This window comes from Lutra lutra, chromosome 7, assembly GCF_902655055.1.
Source record: "Lutra lutra chromosome 7, mLutLut1.2, whole genome shotgun sequence".
NCBI lineage: Eukaryota > Metazoa > Chordata > Mammalia > Carnivora > Mustelidae > Lutra > Lutra lutra.
The window spans coordinates 49,394,105-49,420,319 of record NC_062284.1 but is presented as its reverse complement, the minus strand read 5'-3'; the positions used below and the strand labels follow the sequence as shown (position 1 = coordinate 49,420,319).

General features: G+C 39.2%; 1 protein-coding gene across 3 annotated transcripts in view; it reads right to left on the bottom strand.

The window, feature by feature from the left end:
* GLCE (glucuronic acid epimerase) overlaps positions 1 to 25,282 on the bottom strand; it is a 118,212-nt gene extending 92,930 nt beyond the window's left edge. For all 3 annotated transcript variants that reach the window (XM_047737674.1, XM_047737672.1, XM_047737677.1), the window contains exon 1: positions 25,077 to 25,282. The gene's annotated coding sequence lies outside the window, so the exon portion shown is untranslated. The remainder of the gene's footprint in view (positions 1 to 25,076) is intronic.
* Positions 25,283 to 26,215: the final 933 nt, after the last annotated feature.

Here is a 26,215-nt window from a genome sequence, read left to right as displayed (position 1 = left end):
TCCTATAAAAAAACTTCCAGTTTGTGAAGACCCTTGGAGCTCCCCTCTACTTGCTAGATAAGATGTTGCCCAATTCATAAATCACTTAATAAAGCCAAATAGATCTTCAAATTTACTCAGTTCAATTTTGTTCTTTGACAATATCAAACAAGGATACACTTAAATTCCTAAACAGCACTGTAATTTCTGTTCTCCAACACTGGGTACCTCCTAAGCCTCTGTTTATGATATTCTCTATTTGAGATGTTCTTCACCCCCTCAACTGGCTAAAATGATTCTTGCTCTAACCACCACTTGGCTCTCCCTTACCATGGCTTCCCAGAATCTTTCTTTAAAAGTATAAGGAGAAGGAAATGAGAGAGAAACAAAATAGTACACTAGAAACAATAAATGCAGAGGAAGGGAGTAATGGAGGAACTGAAGAACAAAAGGGATACATTTTTTTAATAAAGATTTTATTTATTCATTTGACAGACAGAGATCACAAGCAGGCAGAGAGGCAAGAGGAGAGAGAGGGGGAAGCAGGCTCCCCGCTAAGCAGAAAGCCGGACAAGGCGCAGAATCCCAGAACTCTGGGATCATAACCCGAGCCGAAGGCAGAGGCTTTAACCCAATGAGCCACCCAGGCACCCCAGGGATACATATTTTTATTAAAAAGTCCTTCCCTATAGTTACTTTAAATGTAAACAGTTTAATTCCTCAATTAAAAAGCAGACATTGGGGGTGCCTAGGTGGCTTAGTCAGTTAAGTGTCTGCCTTAGGCTCAGGTCATGATCCCAGGGTCCTGGGACTGAGCCCCACATCAGGCTCCCTGCTCAGCAGAGAGTCTGCTTCTCCCTCTCCCTTTGCTGCTCTCCCTGCTTGTATATGCACTCTCCCTCTCGTTCTCTGTCAAATAAATAAAATCTTTAAAAAAAAAAAAAAGCAGAGATTGGTGGAAAGGATTTTAAAAGATGACTGAACTATATGCTGTCTACAAGACACTCATTCTGGATCCAGAGAATCAAAGAGGCTAAAAGCAAAAAAATGAACAAAGACATCCCTTACAAACAGTAACCAAGAGAGAGCTAAAGTGGTTATATTTATATCAAACAAACTAAGGCTTAATTTTTAAAAATTTATTTGAGAGAAAGAGTGAAAGCAAGAGAGCACAAGTGGTGGGGGGAGAGATGGAGGGGTAAAGAGACAGGGAGAGAGAGAATCCCAAGCAGACTCTGGGCTGAGCACAAAGCCCCACTCAGGGCTCCATCTCCCGACCCTGGGATCATGACCTGAACCAAAACCAAGAGTTGGATGCTTAACTGACTGAGTCACAAAGGCACCCCACACAAAATAGACTAAGTCAAAAATAGTCACAAGAGACAAAGGAAGATATTATACACCGATAAAAGGTAAATCCAGCATGAAAATATATCAAATATAAACATGTGCACCTATCAACAGACCCTCAAAATATATAAAGCAAAAACTAACAGAACTGATGGGAGAAACATTCTATAGTAATAGCTGGATACTTCAATATCCCACTTTCAGTAGAAAAACCAGGCAGGTAATCAGTTAAGGAAATAGAAGACTTAAGCAACACTATAAGCCAACAAGACCTAACACATAAACACAGAACTTGCCACTTGACAGCACAACAGGGCATTCTGGAATATTCTTCTGAAGTTCACATGAACACTTCTTTTTTTTAATGATTTTACTTATTTATTTGACAGAAAGAGCACAAGCAGGAAGAGTGCCAAGCAGAGGGAGATGGAGAGAGAGAAGTATGCTCCCTGCTGAGCAGAGTGCTGGATGTGGGGCTCAATGCCAGAACTTTGGAAACCAAGACCTGAGCTGAAGGCAGACACTTAACCGAATGAGCCCCCAGGTGCCCCGCATAAGAACACTTTCAAGATAAACCATAGGTTAGGGTACATACAAAAGTAAGTCTCAATAAATTTAAGAGACTGAAATCATACAAAATATATTCTCTGGACACAACAGAATAAAATTAAACTCAGTAACAGAAGGAAAACTAAAAAACTACAGATATGTGGAAATTAAAAAGCTCTTAAAACAGACTCAAACAACTAAGTTATTGCAAACATCTACAGGGAAAAAAAGTTTTCAAGTCAGCAATCTAACTAAGGAACTAGAAAAAGAAGAGCAAACTAGTAAAAGAAAGTAAATAATAAAGATTAGAGTCCAGATAAATAGAGAATATAAAGACAACAGAGAGAATCAAGGAAACCAAAAGTTGGTAGTTGAAAAGATAAAATGACTAACTTTTAGCTAGACTAACTAAGAAAATACAGAGAAGACTCAAACTACTAAAATTAGAAATGAACATGGGACATTACCACTGACTTTAAAGAAATAAAAAGGATCATAAAAGAATACTATGAACAGGGCTCCTGGGTAGCTCAGTGGGTTAAGCTCCTGCCTTTGGCTCAGGTCATGATCTCAGAGTCCTGGGATGGAGTCCCGCATCCGGCTCTCTGCTCAGCAGGGAGCCTGCTTCCTTCTCTCTCTCTCTCTGCCTGCCTTTCTGCCTACTTGTGATCTCTCTCTGTCAAATAAATGAATAAAATCTTAGAAAAAAAAAGGATACTATGAACAAATGAACGCCAACAAATTAGATAACCTAGATGAGATGCACAAATTCCTAAAAGACATGATCTACTGATCTATAACAAGAGACTGAATGAGTAATCAAAACCTCCCAAAGTATTAACACCAATCCTTTTCAGACTCTAAAAATTGAAGGAATACTTCCTAACTAATTTTAAGATACAAACATTGCCTTGATACCAAAGCCAGACAAAGATACAAGAAAACTATCGATGAATGCCCCTTTAAACAGATGCAAAAATATTCAAATATTCAACAAAATACTAGTAAATGTAATCCAGCAGCATATTAAAAAGACTATATACTTTGAGCAAGTAGTATTTATTCCAAGACTGCAAAGGTAGTTCAACACATGAAAATAAATCAATGTAATACATCCTATTAATAAAATAAAGGGAGGAAAACATGATCATCTCAGTTAATGTAAAAAAGGCATGACAAAATCCAACACCCTTTCATTAAAAAAAAAAAAAAAGCTCAGCAAAGTCGGGAAAAAAAAGGCTTTCTCACTAAGATCAAGAACAAGATTATTTAAACACTGTACCAGAAATTCCAGTCAGAGCAATGAAGCAAGGCAAAATACATGAAAGGCACCCAAATTAGAAAGAAAGAAGTAAAACTACATACATAGAAAATCTTAAAGACTCTACAAGAAAAATCATTAGGGCTAATAAAATTCAGTAAAGTTGTGGAATATAAGATCAACACATAAAAATCAGCTATATTTCTACACATTAGCAAAGAACAATCTGAAGAGGAAAGTAAGAAAACAATGTCACTTCCAACAGCATCAAAAAGAAAAAAACACTTAGGAATAAATTTAACCAAGGAACTCTAAGACCTGTACACTGCAAGGGACAAAAGACTGCTGAAAGAAATTATTAAAGACCTAAATCAATGTAAAGACATCACGTGTTCATAGGCTGGAAGACTTAAAACTGTGGTGATAAAATGTACTAGAAATATATAGTGTCAATGGTTGTACAACATTGTAAGTGTATTAAATTTCACTTATTTGTACACTTAAAAATGTTAAATTTTATGTTATGCAAATTTTACCACAATTATTTTTAAAAGACTCAGAACTGATACAAATATTAGAATTAGCATAAAAGGACATTAAAATAGGGACGCCTGGGTGGCTCAGTTGGTTAAGCAACTGCCTTCAGCTCAGGTCATGATCCCGGTGTCCTGGGATCGAGTCCCACATCGGGCTCCTTGCTCTGCAGGGAGCCTGCTTCTCCCTCTGCCTCTGCCTGCCACTCTGTCTGCCTGTGCTCGCTCTCTCTCCCTCTCTCTGATAAATAAATAAAATCTTAAAAAAAAAAAAAAGGACATTAAAATAGTCATTATAACCACATTCCACATGTTAAAAACTTAAGGACATGGAAGATTTTTAAAAAATGGAAATATTAGACATGAAAAGTAGAAGGACTTCATCACAAGCAGACCTACATTTTTTAAATGTTAAAGGAAATTCTTTAGCCAACAGGAAAATCCACATACAAATATGGATCTACATAAAGGAATGAGGAACACCAGAAGTGATCATTTCAAGGGTAAATATTTAAGATTTTGTTTTATTATTTAAACCTCTTTAAAAGATAACTATTTTAAAAGAATAACAACAATGTAATGAGGTTTTATTTTTTTTTTTAAGATTTTATTTATTTATTTGACAGAGAGAGATCACAAGTAGATGGAGAGGCAGGCAGAGAGAGAGAGAGGAAAGCAGGATCTCTGCCGAGCAGAGAACCCGATGCGGGACTCGATCCCAGGACCCTGAGATCATGACCTGAGCCGAAGGCAGCGGCTTAACCCACTGAGCCACCCAGGCGCCCCTGTAATGAGGTTTTATAACATGTATAAGTAAAATGGATCACAATAATGGCATAAAGGCTAAGAAAAGAGTATGGAAGTATATACACTTTTGTACAGTTCATAATACTATACATAAAATGACATTATCTTTGAAAGTAGTGAAATGAGGGCCGCCTGAGTAGCTCAGTGGGTTAAGCCTCTGCCTTCAGCTCAGGTCATGATCCCAAGGTCCTGAGATCGAGCCCCGCATTGGGCTCTCTCTCAGCGGGGAGGCTGCTTCCCTCTCTCTCTCTGTCTGCCTCTCTGCCTACTTGTGATCTCTGTCAAATAAATAAATAAAATCTAAAAAAAAAAAAAGTAGTGAAATGAAAGATGTATACTATAGACATTTATATGCTGTAAATCTAAGCAATCACTAAAATAACCAAACACGCAGTTACAGCTAATAAGGCAACTGATGTGATAAAACAGAATCATAGAAAATACTCAACTAAGCCACAAGAAGACAGAAAAAAGAAGGAACAAAGCACAGGACAAATCCAAGTAACAAGATGACAGACTCAAACACAACATCAACAATCACATGAGGCACACAGGTGTACCTCCTATTGTGCTTCACTTTATTGCACTTCACAGATATTGTTTTTTACAAACTGAATGTTCATGGCAACACTGTTGAGCAAGTCCATCAGTGCCATTTTCCCAACAGCATTAGCTCACTTCATGTGTCCCTATAACATTTTGGTAATTCTCACAGTATTTCAAGCTTTTTTATTATTACTCTATGTTATGGTGATCTGTGAAGAATGATTACAACATTGAAAGCTCAGATGATGGTTACCAACTTTAGCAATCAAGTATTTTTAAATTATGTTTACTGTTCTTTTAGACACAATACTATTGCACACTTAACAGAGTATATACGATAGTATAAACATAACTTTTGTACACACTGGGAAAGCAAAAAATTCATGTGACACACTTTATTGCAATATTCACTTCACTACAGCAGTCTGGTACTGAACTCACACTATCTCCAAAGTATGCCTGTATATGATCTACAGACTCTACTTAAAAGACAAGATTAAAAAAAAAAAAAAAAAAAAAAGACAAGATACTATCAAATTGGATTAAAAAATGTGATCCAACTAGAAGCTGCCCATAAGAAACACTTTAAACATGAAGACACGGGGCACCTGGGTCGCTCAGTCAATTAAGCATCCAACTCTTGATTTCAGTTCAGGTCATGATCTCTCATGGAATTGAGCCCTCTATCGGGCTCTGCACTTGGCAGGGAGTCTGCTTGAGGCTCCTCCCTCCCCCTTTCCCTCTTCCCCCTACTTGCGCTTTCTCTCTCTCAAACAAATAAACCTAAATAAATAAATGAATAAACAAAGACGACCCAAGTAGGTTAAAAATAAAAAGATGGAAAAAGATATATGAAAAAATACTGGAGTGGCTATATTAATATAAGACAAAGTAGATTCTTAGAGCAAAGACTATAACTAGGAATAAAGACAGTCATCTCATAATGATGAACAAGTCATTTTATCAGGAAGACCTAACAATACTCAATGTTTATACCCCTAATAACAGAGCTTCAAAATACATTAAGCAAAAACTGATAGAAGTACATAGGGAAACAGACAAATTCATAATTGCTGTAAGAATTTCCAATACTTCTCTTTCAAAAATTAGTGTAACAAATAGGTTTTAAAAAAGGGGGGGGCGCCTTGGTGGCTCAGTGGGTTAAAGCCTCTGCCTTCAGCTCAGGTCATGATCCCAGGGTCCTGGGTTCGAGCCCCGCATCAGCCTCTCTGCTCAGCAGGGAGCCTGCTTCCTCCTCTCTCTCTCTCTACCTGCCTCTCTGCATACTTGTGATCTCTGTCCGTCAAATGAATAAATAAAATCTTTAAAAAAAAAAAGGCAAGGAAAAGAAAAGAAAAATAGGGAGGATAGTAGATTTGAACAACACTATCAACCAACTTGATCTGGTTGACATTTCTAAAACACTCTACTTGAGAGCAGAATACACATGCCTCCCAAGAGTACACAGAAGTGGGGCACCTAAGTGGCTCAGTGGGTTAAGCCTCTGTCTTTGGCTCAGGTCATGATCTCAGGGTCCTAGGATAGAGGCCCGCGTCGGGTTCTCTGCTCAGCAGGGAGCCTGCTTCCCCCTCTCTCTCTCAGCCTGCCTCTCTGCCTACTTGTGATCTCTGTCAAATAAATAAACTCTTCAAAAAAAAAAAGTACACAGAACTTGGGGTGCCTGGGTGGCTCAGTCAGTTAATTATCTGCCATCACCTCAGGTCATGATCCCTGGGTCCTGGGATTGAGCCCCGCATCAGGCACCTTGCTAAGCAAGGAGGAGCCTGCTTCTCCCTCTGCCTCTGCCTCTGCCTGATGCTCTGCCTGCTTGTATTTTCTGTGTGTCAAATAAATAAATTTAAGAAAAAAAAGAGTACACAGAACACCTATGAAGAGAGACCATATTCTGGGAAACAAAACAAGGCTAAACATATCCAAAATGATTCAAGTTAGACAAAGTATGTTCTCTGCCCATAGTGTGATTAAGACAGAAACCAGTTACAGATCCTAGAAAAATCCTCAAATATCTAGAAATTAAAGAAAACACTTCTACATAATTCATGGGCTTAAAAAAGAGGGAAGGCAAATTGGAAGGTGTTATTAACTAAATGAAAAGAAAAGCACAACACATCAGAATTTATGAGATTCTGCTAAAAAAGTACTTAAGGGGAAATTTATAGTAGTAATTGCTTATATTTGGAAAAGGTCTCAAATTAATTATCCTAAGTTTCTACCTTTTAGAAACTAGAAAAAGAAGAGTAAATTAAACCCAAAGTAAGCCAAAGAAAGGAAATAATAAAGACCAAAGCTGAAATTTAAAAAAAAAACAAAAACAAAAAATAGAAAATGGAAAGAACAGAGAAAAATCAGTGGACCCAAAAGCTGGTTCCTTGAGAAGAGCAATAAAATTATTAAACATCTAGCCAGGCGAAGCAGGGAAAAGAGAAAGACACAACCAATATCAGGAATGAAAGAAATGACAGCATTATAGAATCTATAGCCATTAGAAGGATAATAGGAAAACATAATAACTTTAGGCCAGTAAGTTTGACAAGTCAGATTTGTGAACCACTTCTATGACAAATGACTCAGTTCTAGAATAGATAAAGAGCTCTCAAAATCCAACAGTAAAACGAAAAATGCAATTAAAAAAATGCGAAGAGAAGCGCCTGAGTGGCTCAGTCAGTTGAATGTCGGCCTTCAGCTCAGGTCACGATCCCAGAGTCCTGGAATCTAGCCCAGTGACAGGCTCCCTGCTCAGCAGGGGAGTCTGCTTCTCCCTCTCCCTCTGTCCCTGCTCGGGGGCTCTCTTGGTCTCTCCTTCTCACTCACTCTCTCAAATAAATAAAATCTTAAAAAATAATAAAAATTTAAAAATGAGAAGAAATGAGACACTTCACCAAAGAGAATACAGATGGTAAAAATAATAAGCTCACCATCATTAGCCATCAAGGAAATGCAAATTAAAACTATAAAGAGAGGGGGGGGCGCCTGGGTGGCTCAGTCGGTTAAGTGGCTGCCTTCAATTCAGATCATGATGCCAGAGTCCCAGGATTGAGCCCCACATTGGACTTTCTGCTCGGAAGGGAGTTGGTTTCTCCCTCTGCCTCTCACCCTACTTGTGCTCTCTCTCAAATAAATAAAAAAATCTTTAAAAAGGGGCGCCTGGGTGGCTCAGTGGGTTAAGCCTCTGCCTTCAGCTCAGGTCGTGATCTCAGGGTCCTGGGATCAGGCCCTGCATCGGGCTCTCTGCTCAGTGGGGAACCTGCTTCCCTACTCTCTCTCTGCCTGCCTCTCTGCCTGCTTGTGGTCTCTCTCTTTCAAATAAATAAATAAAATCTTCGGGAAAAAAATCTTAAAAAAAAAAAAACACATAAAAAGATATCTCTACACACCTATTAGAACACCTAAAGTAAAAAACAGTGACAATATCAAATGCCAAGGAAGACAGAGAAACTAGGCCTCTCATACAATGATGATGGAATCTAAAATGTTATACCACTCTGGAAAATGGGTTGGCAGCCTCTTAAAATATACTTTATACTTTCTTAAATACATTTTCCATAATATCCAGCAAATCACACTCCTAGACATTTTTCCCAGAGAAATGAAATCTCATGTCTTGCACACAAATGTTGATAACAGCTGTTATTCGTAATAGTCAAAACTGGAAGCTGACCAAATCTCCAACAATGAGTGAAGATTTAAAAAACTCTGGTACACAGAGACCTGTAACTTTGAAACCAATAATACATTATATGTTAACAAAACAAAACTCTGGTACGCCCATACCATGGGATATTGTCCAGCAATAAAAAGCAATTATTGATACATATAACAACTTGGATGGATTCCAAAGGAATTGCACTAAGTAAAAAAAAAAAGTCTGTCTCAAAGGCTACATATGTTTTTATTCCATTTATTTATCCTCTGGAAATGACAAAGCTCAAAGATGGCATAAAGATTAGTGGTTGCCAGAGGTTAGGGGACTGGATGGGACTATAGGATGGATGGATGGGTATAGCACAAGGATCTTTTTGGTGAGAGAACAGTTCCGTATCTCAGTTGTGATGATGATTACACTAATCTAAACATCTGATAAAACCTGAAAGAATTATATACACACACAAATGAGCACATGTAAAACTGGTGAAACCTGAACAAGATCTGTGGGTTGTACCAATGCCAATTTCCTGGTTTTGATATTGTACTGTAGTTACCTAAAATGTTACCATTGTGGGAAACTGGAAGAAGGGTATGTGGGACCTCTCCATACTAATTTTGGAACTTCCTATGACTCTGTAATGACTTCAAAATAAAAAATTTTTTTACAATACAATCTTGACCTATACACACACACACACACGTGGGTGTGTGTGTCTGGGTGGCATAAAAGTGTACTCAGGCAAACCAAAGTCTTAATGAGATCTCAGACTTCTAATCTCCTAACTGCTAATCTCCTAATTGCTCTATAGAAGCAATTACTTCTTTTCTTGTGTATCCTTCCAGAGAGGTTTATGAATATAGAAGCATTAATGTGTGCATTTGTATTTGCATATACACCCACATATACACAATTGACTTTTTTTCACAACTTACTTTTTTACAGTAATGTCAACTTACAATAAATACTGTCCTGCAACTTATTTTTTTCACTCAACAGTAAGTTAGAGATGAATTCATGCAGAAGTACTCCTTTACTCTTTCTTTTATAGCTGTGTGACATCCCACTAGATGGCTGTACAATCATTTATTTAACCTGTATTAAGAATTACTTAGGGCTTCAGGCACTTAATAAACAAAGATAAGTTCTTTAAAATTACTGAGTCAGGGACACCTGGGTGGCTCAGTTGGTTAAGCAGCTGCCTTCGGCTCAGGTCATGATCCCAGCGTCCTGGGATCGAGTCCCGCATCGGGCTCCTTGCTCAGCAGGAGCCTGCTTCTCCCTCTGCCTCTGCCTGCCATTCTGTCTGCCTGTGCTCGCTCTCTCTCCCTCTCTCTCTGACAAAAATAAATAAATAAATTAAAATAAAATAAAATTACTGAGTCAGAAAACAAAAAAATAAAATAAAACTACTGAGTCAGAAAGTATGAACACTTAAAATTTTAATAAGTCCTCCAAAGAAACTGCACTAATTTACATTCCTGCCTAGATGTTAGTGATTCTATAAACCCTTGTCTTTGTTGTATACTGTCAAACTTTAAATCTTTATCAATCTAGCAGTGAAAAATGCTGTTGTTTAAAATTTATTACCAGCATAATAATATGTTATTACTGACATTTAGTACTATATAAGACCTTAAGGTGCTGAGAGTAAGTGATATACCCAAGAAAATTTTGCTATGGGAAATTATAACCAATGAAGAAATAAAGTAAGATTGGCGGCACCTGGCTGGTTCAGTCAGAGGAGCATGTTAATCTTGATCTCGGGGTTGGAGGTTCAAGCCCCACACTGAGTGCAGAGATTACTTAAAAATAAATCTTTAAAAAAAAAAAAAGGAGTTGGAAAAGTCCTTAGAGAATAAGAATAGCTTGATGAAATGCTATTCAGTACATACTTTAACACCATAATGAGAAATTGTCCACTCTATTTTTATTTCAATTGTTAAAAACATCTACATTAGGTACCGATATTTCCCTTCCTCTAATTTTCATTCATTGTTCCTAGTTCTGGCCTCTGGGGATACAAAAGATATGTTTTAGTCCCTTTTCCATGTCCCATTCCTTCATGCTTTTCACAGAACCACAGATCTGAGTCAGGAAGAATATTAAAGATCACTCAATTACCCAATTAGAAAAGTATTACCATACACCCCACTAAAGTCTTCTTTTTTCCAGGCTGAAAATCTCAAATATTTCAATTATTTTGCAAATATCTGTCTCAAGACACTGCTTCGTTCCCATTACTTTCCTCTAAATACACTATCAACATCCTCCTCAAAAAGCAGCTAACAGAACTGAGAACAGTCAGCTAAATGCAGAGTAGAAAAGGATAATCAACTATGTTTTAAACAACCTGCTTCAAAATATTATTTAAGTGAGTAAGAGCCTTTGGGGCAGTTATAATAAACCTATGACTCATCAACTTCAGACAAATAAGGAGACCCAGCCAGGCACATACCTACTTAACAACAACAACAAACTACCTGTTAGCCCTCCAAATCTCCAACCCTGTAATTGTGCAGATTAAAGAGAGAGAAAAAAAAAATTCAATTACAGGGCTTTGTTTGTCCCTAGCAAACACATACGTGTCAAATATAAACTTATTACAACAAATACTTTCTTAGACATCGTCTGTCTTTCCAATTATTAAAAATAAAGGGGGAGGACAGAGGGAAGAGCCTGATTCTGCCACATAACATACTAGCACTCCCTCATAGTTTGTAACGGATAAACATTTTAAATGGAACATGGGGGAAGACAGCACCTTGAGGGACACCACTAAGAATGAACTGCAGTTTAATTTTAACATCAGCCCATTAATCAATCACAAATCCACCTATCTATGCAATTATTCACACTACATTTCTCTAAGTTGTCTATAAAGATATCATAAAAGGCTGTCAAATGCTATCTGTATAACCTTGGGGGTCCCTTCCCTCATTTGTAAAACAGCACTAAATGAGACAATCTATGTAAAAGCATTTAACCCAGTGCCCAGCACAAAATTAAAAATCCAATAAATGTAGCTGTAATTCTAGATACAATACAGCCAGAATATCTCCTGTTGTACCTACCAGGTTACCGACCCTATAAGAAAAGAAATGAGGCCAGTATGATGTTACTTGCTCTCTGGGAACCCATGCTAGCTCCTAGTGATCAGCGCCTTCTTTTTTAAGTACCGACAACACACATGTTAAAAAGTCTGAGCATTTGTGGGGCACCTGGGTGACTCAGTGGGTTAAGCCTCTGCCTTTGGCTCAGGTCATGATCTCAGGGTCCTGGGATCCAGCCCCACATTGGCTCTCTGCTCGGCAGGGAGCCTGCTTCCCTTCCTCTCTCTCTGCCTGCCTCTCTGCCTACTTGTGATCTCTGTCTGCCAAATAAATAAATAAAATCTTAAAAAAAAAAAAAAAGTCTGAGCATTTGTTCAGGAAGGACACCTGTTCAGGAAGGACACATCAGTTTATTCTTTTCTGCAATCTTTACTTGTTTTCCAACATTGTCTATACTTCAGTAGCTAAAACACTTTTTTTACATACAGTATGTAAGTTTTTCAAAATTAAACGTTTTTTAAAAATTAGGATAATCTCGGGGCACCTGGATGGCTCAGTGGGTTAAAGCCTCTGCCTTCAGCTCAGGTCGTGAGACCCGCATCAGGCTCTCTGCTCAGCAGGGAGCCTGCTTCCTCCTCTCTCTGCCTGTCTCTCTATCTCTCTGCCTACTTGTGATTTCTGTCAAATAAATAAATGAAAAATCTTTTAAAAAAATTAAGATGATCTCTCTCACCTCTGATAAATTCATTCCTAAAATACCTCAAATATTACCAACCACTATTAGGTAAAAATTCTTTAGCAGCCGTTATAGCCTGATAATTAATCTGGAATAGAGGGTATGAATTCCAGCAAATAGGAATGTTCATAATACCCCTACTTATGTGGGTCACACAGAGAGTTAGTATTCAGTAAACAATAGTCATCCCCAAATTTTATTTTTGGAAACAAGAGCCTTAAAAAAAATCTATCTGCAAAGCAAGTATCCTTATGCCTAAAGCATTAAAACTCTCTAAAATCCAATTAAAAGCTCTCTTATTGCTCAAATCACTTACTTAGGAGTAACATTCAAGTCAAGTTCAAAATCTTTGATGTATGAGACCAATTACTGTTAAATAGTACCATTAGCATGGAAATCATTTTAAAAATATGTTTATATCATGGATGACTGGTTTCTGAAATAGGTAAATAAGAGTTTAGGAAAACAATTAAATTTTATTTTATTTTACTCAAACTTTCAATGTTAAACAACAAAGTCATGAAAATTCTGCTAAAAATGTCAAGCAGAAAAATCCTAAAATACCTAAGAATAAAGTGTCTTTCCCCTAAATGCCTCCAAATAGGCTTCGTACTTTAAAGAGTTTCTTTCAGGTATCAACTGTCTAATTTTAATAAACTTGGCTTTCCTTTTTGGAACAGTACTACAGAATTGGTACTATAAACAGAAGTGGTATTGTCAAAGAATCGATCCAATAATAAAAAGAGCTAAGGCCACTTGTCTTATAGAAAATTACTGCCAAATGCTGCCAGACCCTGCTTTTCTTCTTTCTGGGCTAGTAGCCAGATACTAATCATATTTAGACCCTTTCTAATTTTTAGTACACAATTTAGTACACAATACCACATCTGAACTAGACAGTATTTTAATGAATGTTCTCTGTAATTTGTCTAACGTTTTGGCATACAAATACACACATAGACACATACATGATCTACCATACTCTGGAAGTATATATAAGAAAGTGATTAACAGTGGTTACCTCTCAGGCAACTGTTTGGGTCCTGGAGTTTTTTTGTTTTTATAAAAACTATTCAAAAAATTAATTTATCCATTAAAAGAAAACATTAATTCCAGTTAAAATATTTTACCTTACAATATAATGTATAAGGGATTCTCTTAAAGATATATTTAAAACATTTTAACATGTAATTGTTTTAAAAACAGTTTACAATGTTTGACTTCTCTTACAATCAAAAAGACAAATTAAAATAAGATCATTTTTGCTTACCAAATTAGAAAAGCTGAATATTGGCATATAAATTGGCATGACCCTTCTAGAAAGCAGTATGGCAATACCTAATTTTTTTTAAGGTCTTACCTTTGACCATTTTTATTCCCATCCTAAGAAAATAGGTATGGAGAATGACTTATGCAAATATTTTCTCCAATGTTAGCAGCCGAGGAAAAAAATGTTTAATAAATGGGAATGGTTAAATCACTACACATCCATTTAATAGAACTGTGCTACTATTAAAAGTTAGATTTTGAAACAATTTTAACAAAGTAGGAAAGTCTTCATGATATAATGCTTGGTGGGGCAACAAACAGTATCCATATGAATAAATAAATATATTCATGTATTCATAGGAGAAGGAAGAATGTATACCAAAATGACAGTAATGCTTATATTTGGGCTGAGCTTATTTTATCTTTCTCCAAGTTTTTAAAAGAGTACCTAGGGGGCACCTGGGTGGCTCAGTGGGTTAAAGCCTCTGCCTTCGGCTAGGGCCCTGATCCAAGGGTCCTGGGATCCAGCCCCACATTGGGCTCTCTGCTCAGCAGGGAGCCTGCTTCCTCCTCTCTCTCTCCGCCTGCCTGCCTGCCTATTTGTGATCTCTATCTCTCAAATAAATAAATAAATAAAAATCTTAAAAAAAAAAAAAAAAGAATATACTTTAAAAAAGAGTACCTAGAACTTACACAATCGGGGGGGAAATACAATATAAATATGTAAAACATAAACACATACCTTTATTCTGGAGTTTATAATATTGCAAAACTGATACTATGTTTAAACAGTTGAAATACTAAAAACCTTCTAGTTAATAACATTTAGGGAAACCAATGAAGAGTAACCCAAGGTACTCATACTATGGATCAAGATCATTCCTACCATACAGTAAGCACTACCATACAATACAATAAGCACTACCAGCTAGCTCATTTTTAAATCAAAATAATAAAAAAGGAAAACTTCAGACTATTATATTGGTACACAAATGGAAAAAATTTAATCCTACGAACAAGGTTAATAATGTAATTATGAGATAAATTATAATATAAAATTATAATATTTAATAGGATAAACACTATCCCTGCAAGAAAGAACTGCTGAAACTAACATCTAACATCTAAGTTCATAAATATAACCAAACTTTTCCTTTAAATACATTGAGTCTGCTCCTGGGGAACAAAAATAGTTATTGATGAATAGGTAAATTATCATTTCTCAGACATTAATTTGTATGTTTCAAATGTAGACGGAGCCTACCCCTAAAGGTAATTTCTACCACCACTGCCCACTTAAATCGCAAGTTAACTATTACTCTTGGCACCCTTCGGTGGGTTACCAATGCCTTAAGCCCAAATTCCTTCGGTTGGTTTTAAGACTCATGGGATGGTCCTTGCTTTCTTTCACTCCCCACTCCTTCCTTCTCACTTGCTTTCTACATCTGAACCCAGTAGTTTGCAAGAAAGTGTGATCCTTGAACCAGCAACATTCCCATCACCAAAGCATGTCAGAACTCCAAATTCACAAGCCCCACTCCTATCAGGAGATTCATATGCATATTATAGCTTGAAAACCACTGCTCCGGCCTTCCTAAATTGCCTGCAGATCCCCAAATCTGCCCTGCTCTCTCTTACAAATGTAGTTGGCTACCTACCTTTTACCTCATTCCCTCTGAGGTGTCCTATCCACCTTGTTTGCTACTCATCTTTCAAGTCTTAGCTTAGAATAACTTCAAAAGAAAACTGTAAACTCAAGATTTCTTCTATTATTGTAGCTCTCATTTGCATTCTTCACCAACTAAAGCCATTTCTAGAATTACTTAAGGCCATCAAAGAAAGGCTTTGCTTGACATACCCCAAAACATCACTAACACATGACAAAAATAAAAAAAAGAGTCATAGCTTTTCCACCTGTGTTATAAATGCATTGGTATAACTGATTTCAAAAAGAGTATAGAATGTTAGAAAAAATATAATGTACAGTAGAACCAAATGTCAGGAAAAAAAGACTTTTATTGAAAAATTAAAAACAGCAACCAGTTCTGAAATTCACACCTTGAAATTAATTTGAATTTTCTCTTTCCTGCACATATTTCTCCCATTTTCTAGAGGAGAGAGAGCAAGTAATAAGGAATATGACTTAAAAAAAAAAAAAGGCAATCCCAGAAGAAAGAGAAATGTGTAAAGCCTAGATGAACCCATATTTAACATCAGACATATGAAAAAAGTATGGATTTAGAAACCGTTCTCCAGGGGCACCTGGGTAACTCAGTCAACTGAGTGTGCCTTTGGCTCAGGTTGTTGCCCCAGGGTACTGGGATCAAGCCCTGGAGTTCCGCTCCCTGCTCTGCAGGGAGTCTGCTTCTGCCCCTCTCCTGCTTATACCTGCTCTCACTCTCTCAAATAAATAAATAAAATCTTAAAAAAAAAAAGTGGTTCTCCAATATTTTTAATAAGTTTGAGATAATCTCACAGTACATAATTAGTCACTGATTTATCTTCAATCATTTAATGATCATCTAGCATGTGCTTAAAAACTATGTGGTATTAAGAATTATGTGTATCTCTCTCTCTCTCTCTATATATATATATATATACGGAGATGAGGTTAACTTCTAGTTATTTAGCCAAGAAATTAATCTTTTTTTTTTTTTTAAAGATTTTATTTATTTGACCGAGAGATATACGGCGAGAGAGGGAAGACAAGCAGGGGGAGTGGGTGAGGGAGAAGCAAACTTCCCGCTGAGCAGGGAGCCCTACTCAGGGCTTGATCTCAGCATTCTGGGATTGTGACCTAAGCCAAAGGCAGTTGCTTAAAGACTCAACCACCCAGGTGCCCCAGAAATTAATTTTTTTGAAGATTTTATTTATTTTTGAGAGAGAGAGACACAGAAAAGAAGGGGGGGTGCGGGCAGAGGGAGAAGCAGACTCCCTGCTGAGAAAGGAGCCTGATGTGGAACTCAATCCCAGGACCCTGGGATCATGACCTGAGCTGAAGGAAGATGGTTAACTGACTAAGCCACCCAAGTGCCTTAATCTTTTTTTTTTTTGTTTTGTTTTTAAGATTTATTTATTTAAGAGAGAGACACACAGAGAAACAGAGAACATGAGCAGGGGGAGGGGCAGAGGTAGAGGATAGAGAATTCTCAAGCTGACTCCCTGCTGAGCGAGGAGGCCTACCCAGCTGATCCCAGGACCCTGAGATCATGACCTGAGCCAAAATCAAGAGTTGGATACTCAACTGACTGAGCCACCAGGCACCCCAAGAAAGTAATCTTTATGCACACTAATAGTCAGGTACAAAGTTGTTCACAGCAGCTTTGTTCCTAAGAGCTAAAAACCGAAAATGGCCCAAATGTATCAACAGAACAGAAAAACATATGTACTCAAACAATGGAATACTACACTACAATGAAAAAGAACGAATTACTGTTAACTTAAAATATGGATGACTCAATGCTGAGCAGAGGAAACCAGGGTGATTCCATTTGTATGACATTCAGCAAGAATAAAACTAATCTACTGTGATAAAAGTCTGAAGAGTGGTTACTTTGGGAAAATTCTGACTAGGAGAGAACATGAGGAAGTGTTCTATATCTTCATCTGATTGGTGACTACATGTTTACACATGTAGAAATACACTGAGCTGTTTATAATTTCTGCACTTTACCATGTAGGATATTCTTTAAGTCCCATAAATTTTTTAGAAAATGGAAGAGAAAGTTCCTATTCCTCTATGCCAGTGAGGAAAACGGGAAGAAAGGAAAAAAGGAAGGAGAAAATGTTAAATAATTTTCAAATTCCTGCTTTAAAGTTCAGTTGTCTTATGCAACAAAAAAATTTTTTTTTAATTTTATTTATTTATTTCACAGAGAGATCACAAGCAGGCAGAGAGGCAGGCAGAGAGAGAGGAGGAAGCAGGCTCCCCGCTGAGCAGAGAGCCCGATGCGGGGCTCGATCCCAGGACTCTGAGATCATGACCTGAGCCGAAGGCAGCGGCTTAACCCACTGAGCCACCCAGGCGCCCTGCAACAAAAATTTGAGCACCTACTTTGTAACAGGTACTGTTCTGGGTGCTGGGTATATAGGACTAAATAAAATGGGTAAAAATACCTGCCCTCATGGATCTTATAATAGGCATGGAAAGATAATATAGAGTATGTTGGATAGCCAAAAGAACAAAATAAAGAAACAAAACAGGGAAGAGAAATAGGAAGAGTATGTGTAGAAGGGCTGCTAGGATTCTAAACAAGGGGGCCCGTAAAGGCCTCACAGAAGGGGTAATATTTTAATTAAGACTTGAAGGAAGTAAGGGAGGGAGACATGTATGTGTGGAAGAACATGTTCCAGGTCTCCTGAAGCAGAGAGAAGGCCACTGTGACCACAGAGAAGTGTGCAAAACAAAATAAAATAGCAAGGGTTTCAACGAGTTTAATTAAGAGTTTTACTCCAACTCCTTATTTAAAGATTAACTTAGGGGCACCTGGGTGGCTCGGTCTGTTAAACACAGACTCATAATTTGGCTCAGGTCAAGATCTCGATCATGAGACTGAATCCTGTGTCAGGCTCCAAGCCCAGCATGAAACCGGCTTAAAATTCTCTCTCTCCCTCTGCACCTCTACCCCACCCTCTCGTGCTTGCTCGCTCTCTCTCTCCCTCTCTCTTAAAAAAAAGAAAAATTAACTTAAATCGGAATGCCTGGCTGGCTCAGTCATCAGAGCATTTGACTCTTGATCTCGGGGTTGTGAGTTCAAGCCTCACTCTGGGGGTACAGATTACTTAAAAATAAAAATCTTAAAAAAAAAAAAGATTAATTCTTTTTTCCAATCTTTTCTACGCAGAAACTTCTGTAACCACTAGTTCAGTCCACCCTTATCTGATCTTCTGAGTTCCTACAGCTACACCACTACTGGCATCTTTACATACTACCTTGCAATTAAATATGCACTGTCTCCCACTAGCAAATAAACCAAGCCTCTTCAGGATAGTGACTAGCTTTTATTCTTTTTTGTATCTCTCTTAGTTGGCCTATGGATAGCACTTAAGTGGTTACTAGTAAGGCTGATGTTAATAACCTCATTGGGCATAAGATTAGTTAACTGTGGATAGATTTTTAAAAAGAAAAAGAGGAAGGGAAGAAACCAAGATGAGGGAACTATGTGAGTAAAGACACTGAGGAATCTCCATGTGTCATGATCCAAAGTCTGGATTTTCTCTGAGCCATGTCCTTAAGACTCTGAGATCCTCAACATCACTTTTCTAAAAACCACTCCAGGCTTTTTTTTTTTTCCCCCATTGCAGGGAGGGGACAGGACTAGGCACCTGGTATTCCTTTCAAATAATGCTTTTGTAACACCAATGTGCATAACTAACTTAACAAAGAAAATTAACCAATTAGCTACATGACCTTGAGCGAGTCATTCAATGACTCTTGCATGGGTCAGTTCCCTCACATGCTAAAATGAAGTTGGATTAAATGATCTCTAACGTCCAAACAATCTCAAATTCTCTAGCTTTTTTTGAAAAAAACTGAACGAATAAACATTACAACCTAACTTCTTCAATTTGTAAAATGAATAAAATATCTACTAATAATTTTAATACACTGGGGGCACCTGGGTGGCTCAGTCTTTAAGCGTCTGCCTTCAGCTCAGGTCATGATCCCAGGATCCTGGGATCGAGCCCCACATCCGGCTCCCTGATCAGTGGGAAGCTTGCTTCTCCCTCTCCCACTCCTCCTGCTTGTGTTCCCTCTCTCACTGTGTCTCTCTCTGTGTCAAATAAATAAAATCTTAAAAAAAAATAATAATAATTTTAATACATTGAATAAGGAGCCATATTCGGAAAGCAGTGTAGAGTATTTGGAAAAGCATAAAACCAGGAGTACAACAGACCTGAATCTAGTTATAGCCTGTTGCTTAGTAGATAATGACCCTGAGCAAGTTAATAAATTGTCAGCCAATAAACAATCTAAAGACACACAAACGTTGGCAACAATCATGTCCCATACAAAAAGCAGCCAAGGTAAAAATATCTACCAATCACTGATATCCAAGATCTGAAATACCCAAATTAGTTTATAACTTTCCTATATTTTAGTTATAGGAATTAGTGGTTGCCTCAAAATCTGCAAGTATAATGGAGCAACCCTTAACTTCTATAGTACAGGGAGTCTTACTTTTTAAATATGAGGATAAGAACTACAGATCTAATATCAGCTTGTGGTCATAGGTGTAAGGGCAAAGTATCTTATTCTATTAAAGAAAGCCCAAAATTTTAGAAAAATAGGACAAGACTGAGATTTGGGCTTAACTCAGACATTATGAAGATATCAATCTTGGCATTGAGGGCTCAAACCTGTATTGAGAGCCAACTGTGTAAAATAAGCAATTGAGGTTCAAAAAGTAGTAAGACAAACATAAACCTGGTTTTGAGTCCAGGAGGACCCAGCGACAGACATAAATAATTACAGCATATTAGCAAACATACGAGAATGAAAGAACAAGACAGAGAGAGTGAATAACCCAGTGGGATAAGGAAGAGGGAGGACCAGAGGATACCGAAGACTTAAAAAGCAGATAGTGCTTAATCTGTATCTTGAAAAATCAGTAGACTTTGTCAGCAAGACAGAAGAAAGAAAGGCATTCTAAGCAGTGTGAGGAATATACGAGAAGGCTGAGTCAGGAAACTCTATGATCTTTTAGTGAATTAACTGGATTAGTACAGTTGGAGCTTCAGATTTATGATGGGGGAAGTCCAGGAGATGAGACAGATGATGAAGGGCCTTGTAGTGATAAAGAGTAAGAACTAAATACTGGGACACCTGGGTGGCTCAGTGGGTTAAGCCTCTGCCTTTGGCTCAGGTCATGATCTCAGGGTCCTGGGATGGAGCCCCACGTCGGGCTCTCTGCTCAGCAAGGAGCACGCTTCCCCTCCTCTCTCTGCCTGCCTGCCTACTTGTGATCTCTATCAAATAAATAATTACTTTATGAAGAACACCTAAAAAATAAATTATTATATAAAAAATAAATTATATAAAATAATTATTATATAAAATAATTTTTATTTATAACTTTTTATAAATATTTATAAAATATTATTTATCTTTTAAACAAATTTTATAAAATATTATTTTATAAATTAAAATTTTATTTATTCAGTTTTTAAAAAACTAAATATGTACTGTAGGTAAACAAGAAGTATGGATTTTAAGAAAGAAGCTTTGAATAGATTTGCATTTTAGAAAAGTCACCTTGGCAGGAGTGTAAAGGAGGGGGTCAACCACTACAAACCTCATTCTACAATTCCAAGTTAAATAAGGACATTACATCACCACATACTCAACCAGAAATCAGAAATAAAAATAATAATGCTTGGGCGCCTGGGTGGCTCAGTGGGTTGAGCCGCTGCCTTCGGCTCAGGTCATGATCTCAGAGTCCTGGGATCGAGTCCCGCATCGGGCTCTCTGCTCAGCAGGGAGCCTGCTTCCTCCTGTCTCTCTGCCTGCCTCTCTGCCTGCTTGTGATCTCTCTCTGTCAAATAAATAAATAAAATCTTTAAAAAAAAAATAATGCTTTAACAAATAAAGCTAAATTATCAAAAGAAAATCATTTACCTTCATGATTGTATATTCTGGAATTAAATATTTCCTATGTATCTTAAAAAGGAAGAGGTTTCTAAAATTACGTATCATAAATGAAAATTACATGGAACTAGCTGTATCCTGAGAACCAGCTACTCTTCGGACATCTATCCCTTTTTGTAGACGTAACACTGCTTACATGCAACATCAAAATCAATGCGATAGCATCCTTGGAATTGGAGCTTACACTGATTACTACACGGACTTCTCTTTAATTTTGTATATATGGAAACCGAGGCCCTAAGAGTCTAAAAAATTACCCTGGTTATACGTTAGTAGGACAGTGAAGACTGGGATCCATGCCTTATGATTTCCTTTCTAGAAATTGCTTTAGTACATCATGTTTCTAATTCTAGAATTTTGAATGACAATCCAAGAGCCATTCTGGTAGTACCATTTTCATTTTAACAATAATGAAATATAAATACTAATACTAAATTATAGTAATAATGAACCATAAAATTATTATGTTTCATATGCCTCAGAAGAAAAACAAATCTAGTAGATGTATCCATACATTTGACAAAAAGAAATCTCTTCCTGAAGTCTGTGCACCAAAAAATCTACCCCCAACACAGAGACACAAGGTATTTCTGTCTCAGGAGATGAAAAACTTCCCTTCTCAAACTTGGAAATAATTAAATTTGAAAAAAGACCTTGAATTAATTTATCTTTATATACTTAAATATCCAACATCTTTAACATGTTTTAACATTTTACTTAGGTCTCAGTATTCTTATTCTGTTGTGATCCCCACCCCCTGTAATTATCAGATTCTTGAAATACACTTTTTCCTTCACTAGTACACACAATGAACTAGCAACACTCACAAAATGCCTTATAGATACTGTACATTTCACAAATTTGCAGTTACCAAAATGTTTTAATTTTTAGACTTCTCTAATTTGCACTTATGTCCACTCACTGAAATAGGTTCAAATATTAAAGCCTAAAATTAATAGCTCTAGTCCACACCTCTACAACCCTCTCTTAAAGAATCCCCCAAATACTTGTAAGTTCGATGTGTATGTATCCTTACAGACTTTTTAATGCTTATATAACAAAAGGTGCTAATCCTCAAAGAGTCAACATATAATTAACATCCAAACTGTACTGATCATTATTCAGTCTTTAATAATTCAGAAGGCAGATCATTACCTTATTTGGTTTCTTGTTATTATAACAGGCATCGATTATATTATTATTCAAGGGTTATTTTAAAAAAGGTGAGCTGGGGGCGCCTGGGTGGCTCAGTTGGTTAAGCGGCTGCCTTCGGCTCAGGTCATGATCCCAGCGTCCTGGGATCGAGTCCCACATCGGGCTCCTTGCTTGGCGGGGAGCCTGCTTCTCCCTCTGCCTTGCCTGCCATTCTGTCTGCCTGTGCTCGCTCGCTCTCCTCTCTCTCTGACAAATAAATAAAATCTTAAAAAAAAAAAAAAGGTGAGCTGAACCCCAAGTACTTGTTTCTTCATTATCAGCATGTCAATTATTTTATATATTCATTTCATTTGTTTTCTCTCAATATAGGTTATATGTGAGCTGGAATCACTGTACCTCCAGTGCTGTGATACCTCCTAATCAAATATTTGTTGACTGCTCAGTATGTTTACTTAGAAATCATGAAAGCTGCTTTAAAAAGTTACTGAAATTTGCTTAATTATTCATCTTTCAAAAATAATGAGGAAAACAAAGGTCTGTTTCAGGTTTTCTGGCTGTAGTTCCAACCGAATATCTGCTCAATTGATCAATTTTGATAGCTATAAAAGTCAATCTGGCAAAGGTGAAAACAAAACAAAAAGCTTAAGCTCCTCAATGGGTTAAATATTGCTATGTGGGATCCCCCCCTTTTTTAAAAATGACTGCAATACTCAAGGATTAGGTACATTATTCCTAATCTTTTTGATTCTAAGATAAAAAGAAATCTCAATCTTAAAAAACTGTTACTAAGAAAAAGACTAAGGCAGGCAAAATTCTTTGCTTTGGCATAGTCAAATTTGTCTGTTTACCCAAAATGACAGAATTACTGTTAATATGGGCTCCACCGCCTGCCACATCAGACTTCATTTACAGGCCTCTGTGATGAAGTTGCTATCTAACCTGAAGAATTGTCAAGCAAATGCAGACTTCCCAAGCCATACATTTATTTTTTAAAACCATATACACATACACACAAGTCATTTTACTTGAATTTCACCAGAGTCTGGGCTAGTTACCAAGAACTCTGCATCAGAGTCAAGATTAACTCAACCTTAACAATAAAACTGTTTTTTGTTTTTTGTTTTTTGTTTTTTTTTTTTTCCAGGATTCTCTAAAAGAGCTGTTAGCCATCCTTACAGGTCTCAAAGGAGGCTTCTGCAGAGTTCTAGCTTTGGGACTTCATATTCCAATACATTATTTGGAGACTAAACTTCAAGTTACCCCTCTCCACGAACGTTTTTCAAAGGACAGAGGGAAGCCAGAACACACCTCCTATTCCTACTTGACTGCCTACCACTCAGGCAAGACTTCAGGACAGATCTAATAATGCAGGATCAGCATAAGCAGACTATCTAGGAAAGAGAAGCCAAAACCACACAGCCTTCCCTATCTTCAGCGGCTGGCACGCCCAACCTTAGGAAACTCGCCCCCTAGAGAACCTAAGGTAAGGCCACTCTCTCGTTCCCAGAGCAGCGAGACCAGCACGCCCCCACAGGGAGCCCGGGGCAGGGAAAAGAAAACTGCAGAACAAACCCACGATTTCTCCAACTAGGAAACAACGCGGATCAGTCCTCCCACTGAGCACCAAATCAATCTCACGGAGAAAGAGACCTGTTCCAGGATGCCGACCAGCCACAGACCGTCTACTGGGCTGGCTCCGGATGCCCCTAGAGCCCCCTTCCTACCCCGAGCCGACCCAGTAGTGCCTGCTGAGCCGCGCCCTCCATTCGAGATCTCCCGGAGACCCACTAACTCGCCCTGTCACCCCTTTAAAGACTGGAGACCATGTCAAGTTACCGCCCCCCTCTGGGCAAAGCAGAAACCCCAGGAGAGACGCCGGTCTCCGCCGAACACCCTTCCGCCCCCAGCAGCCCACCAAGGCGGCCGGCCCCTGCAAGACCCAGACACATCGCCCTCTCGCCTCGAGACCTGGATAAACAGAGCCCCTTCCCCGGAACCCTAATACGCTGCTTTGTCACCCATGGATGCGAAACGCTCCCGCTCAAAGGACCCCCAAGACCCCAATGATCTGCCCCTTCAGAGACTTAAAACCTGCTAAACTGAATTCTCTGCCTCCAAAGAGCCTGAGACCGCGGTATGAGGACCCCTTGTAGTGAAACCCCGCTACGACACCTCGAGGAACCCCAGGACCCTGGCAAATCTCCCTTGACCCCGAAGTGGGACCCTGTGAGCCACCATCCACCCCCCACGCCAATCTGGAAGAGCCTCAAGAAGCCCCCCCCCCCAAACCGCCTCATCGCCTCAGGAGCCCCGGGACCCGCCACACCACCCTTGGGCGCTCGCACTCGGGTCCCACCCCGCCGCCTCGTGCCCCCGGCACTCTCCAGCCCCGCTAAGCCTCGCGCCCACCCCGCAGCGCCGAACAGCCCGCGGAGCCGCCCCCGTCGGGAGCCAGCCCACCCGGGCTGCTCCGAGTCCCCGCTCCCCGACCGCTCCGCAGCCGAGACGCGCTCCGGGCTTTCTTACCTGGGAGCGCCGGAGGGCGAGCAGACCGAGGAGCCCTGAGGAAAAGAAGGCGGCGGCAGGGAAGGGGCGGCCCAGGCCTGCGACTGCCGCAGCTCCAACCCCTCCGCGAGGAAGCGCTTGTGTGAGGAGAACCCTCCCGCTTCGCGCGCAGCCGGGAGACCAAGCTACAGCCGTGCCCGCCGCTCTTCCCGCGAGATCCCAGCCACGGCGAGGGGCGGCCGCGGCGGCTCGAGTGACAGCCCGCAGAGCCTGTCGGCGGCGGTGCAGGAGGCGGGACTCGGAGACCATTGCGACCAGTTGCAGAATAGAAAAAGGATTCGTCCCGCCCACCGCTTCTCCCCTCCCCCGCCCCTCCCAATTAACTAGGGGCGAAAGGAGCAGTGACCTTAAATAGAGGCGGTGGCGGATCGCGGCAAGGTATCTGGGTTGGCGAGGCTGGGTTTCTGTCTCTCTGGTCCTGCTTAGCCTCCGTAGACACACCTGGTTCAGGGAAGAAACGGGTCTTCACACTGGTGTAGGCTGAGGCGCCGTTACCCTTGGTTACACGCGGCCCGAAGTGCACAGAAGATTCGCACCTTCCTGGCTGAAGGCGCACTCTCCTGGGGTTACCCGGGTGTAAACCTAACCCCTATCTCGCCTCTCTTCCCTCTCCGCCTCAAACAGGGCGCCATTGTTGAGATGCCCGTGTTTTCCAAACCTCAAGTCGGGACATCTGGTCTGACAAAGGACCCTTCTGATTCGTGCATTTATTTCTACTTCAAGCCTTCTAGGAGAGTAAAAAGTAAATCTCACTTGAGTCCCAGTATAACAAATTACAAAATTGCATGAAAAGTCGCATCACTGTAGACCCCAGTGTCTGGTACATGCAGGACACTGAACAAATGTGAAAGAAATGAATAAAGAATGTGATATTTGAATATTTGAAATCTGGACCCACCCTAGAAAATTCGGGCTTCCTTAGCCTTTTCTCTACAATGACAGCCAATTTCTTCACCAGTAAGTCCAATCACTCCATTATTATGCCTGTCCTATAGCCTTCATTCGTCTTCCCTCCCTCCTTCCCTTACCCACAGGAAGAATCGAGCTTTCTCCTCACCAAGGTTAACCCCTACACCTGTGCACTGGATCTCAGCCATTCC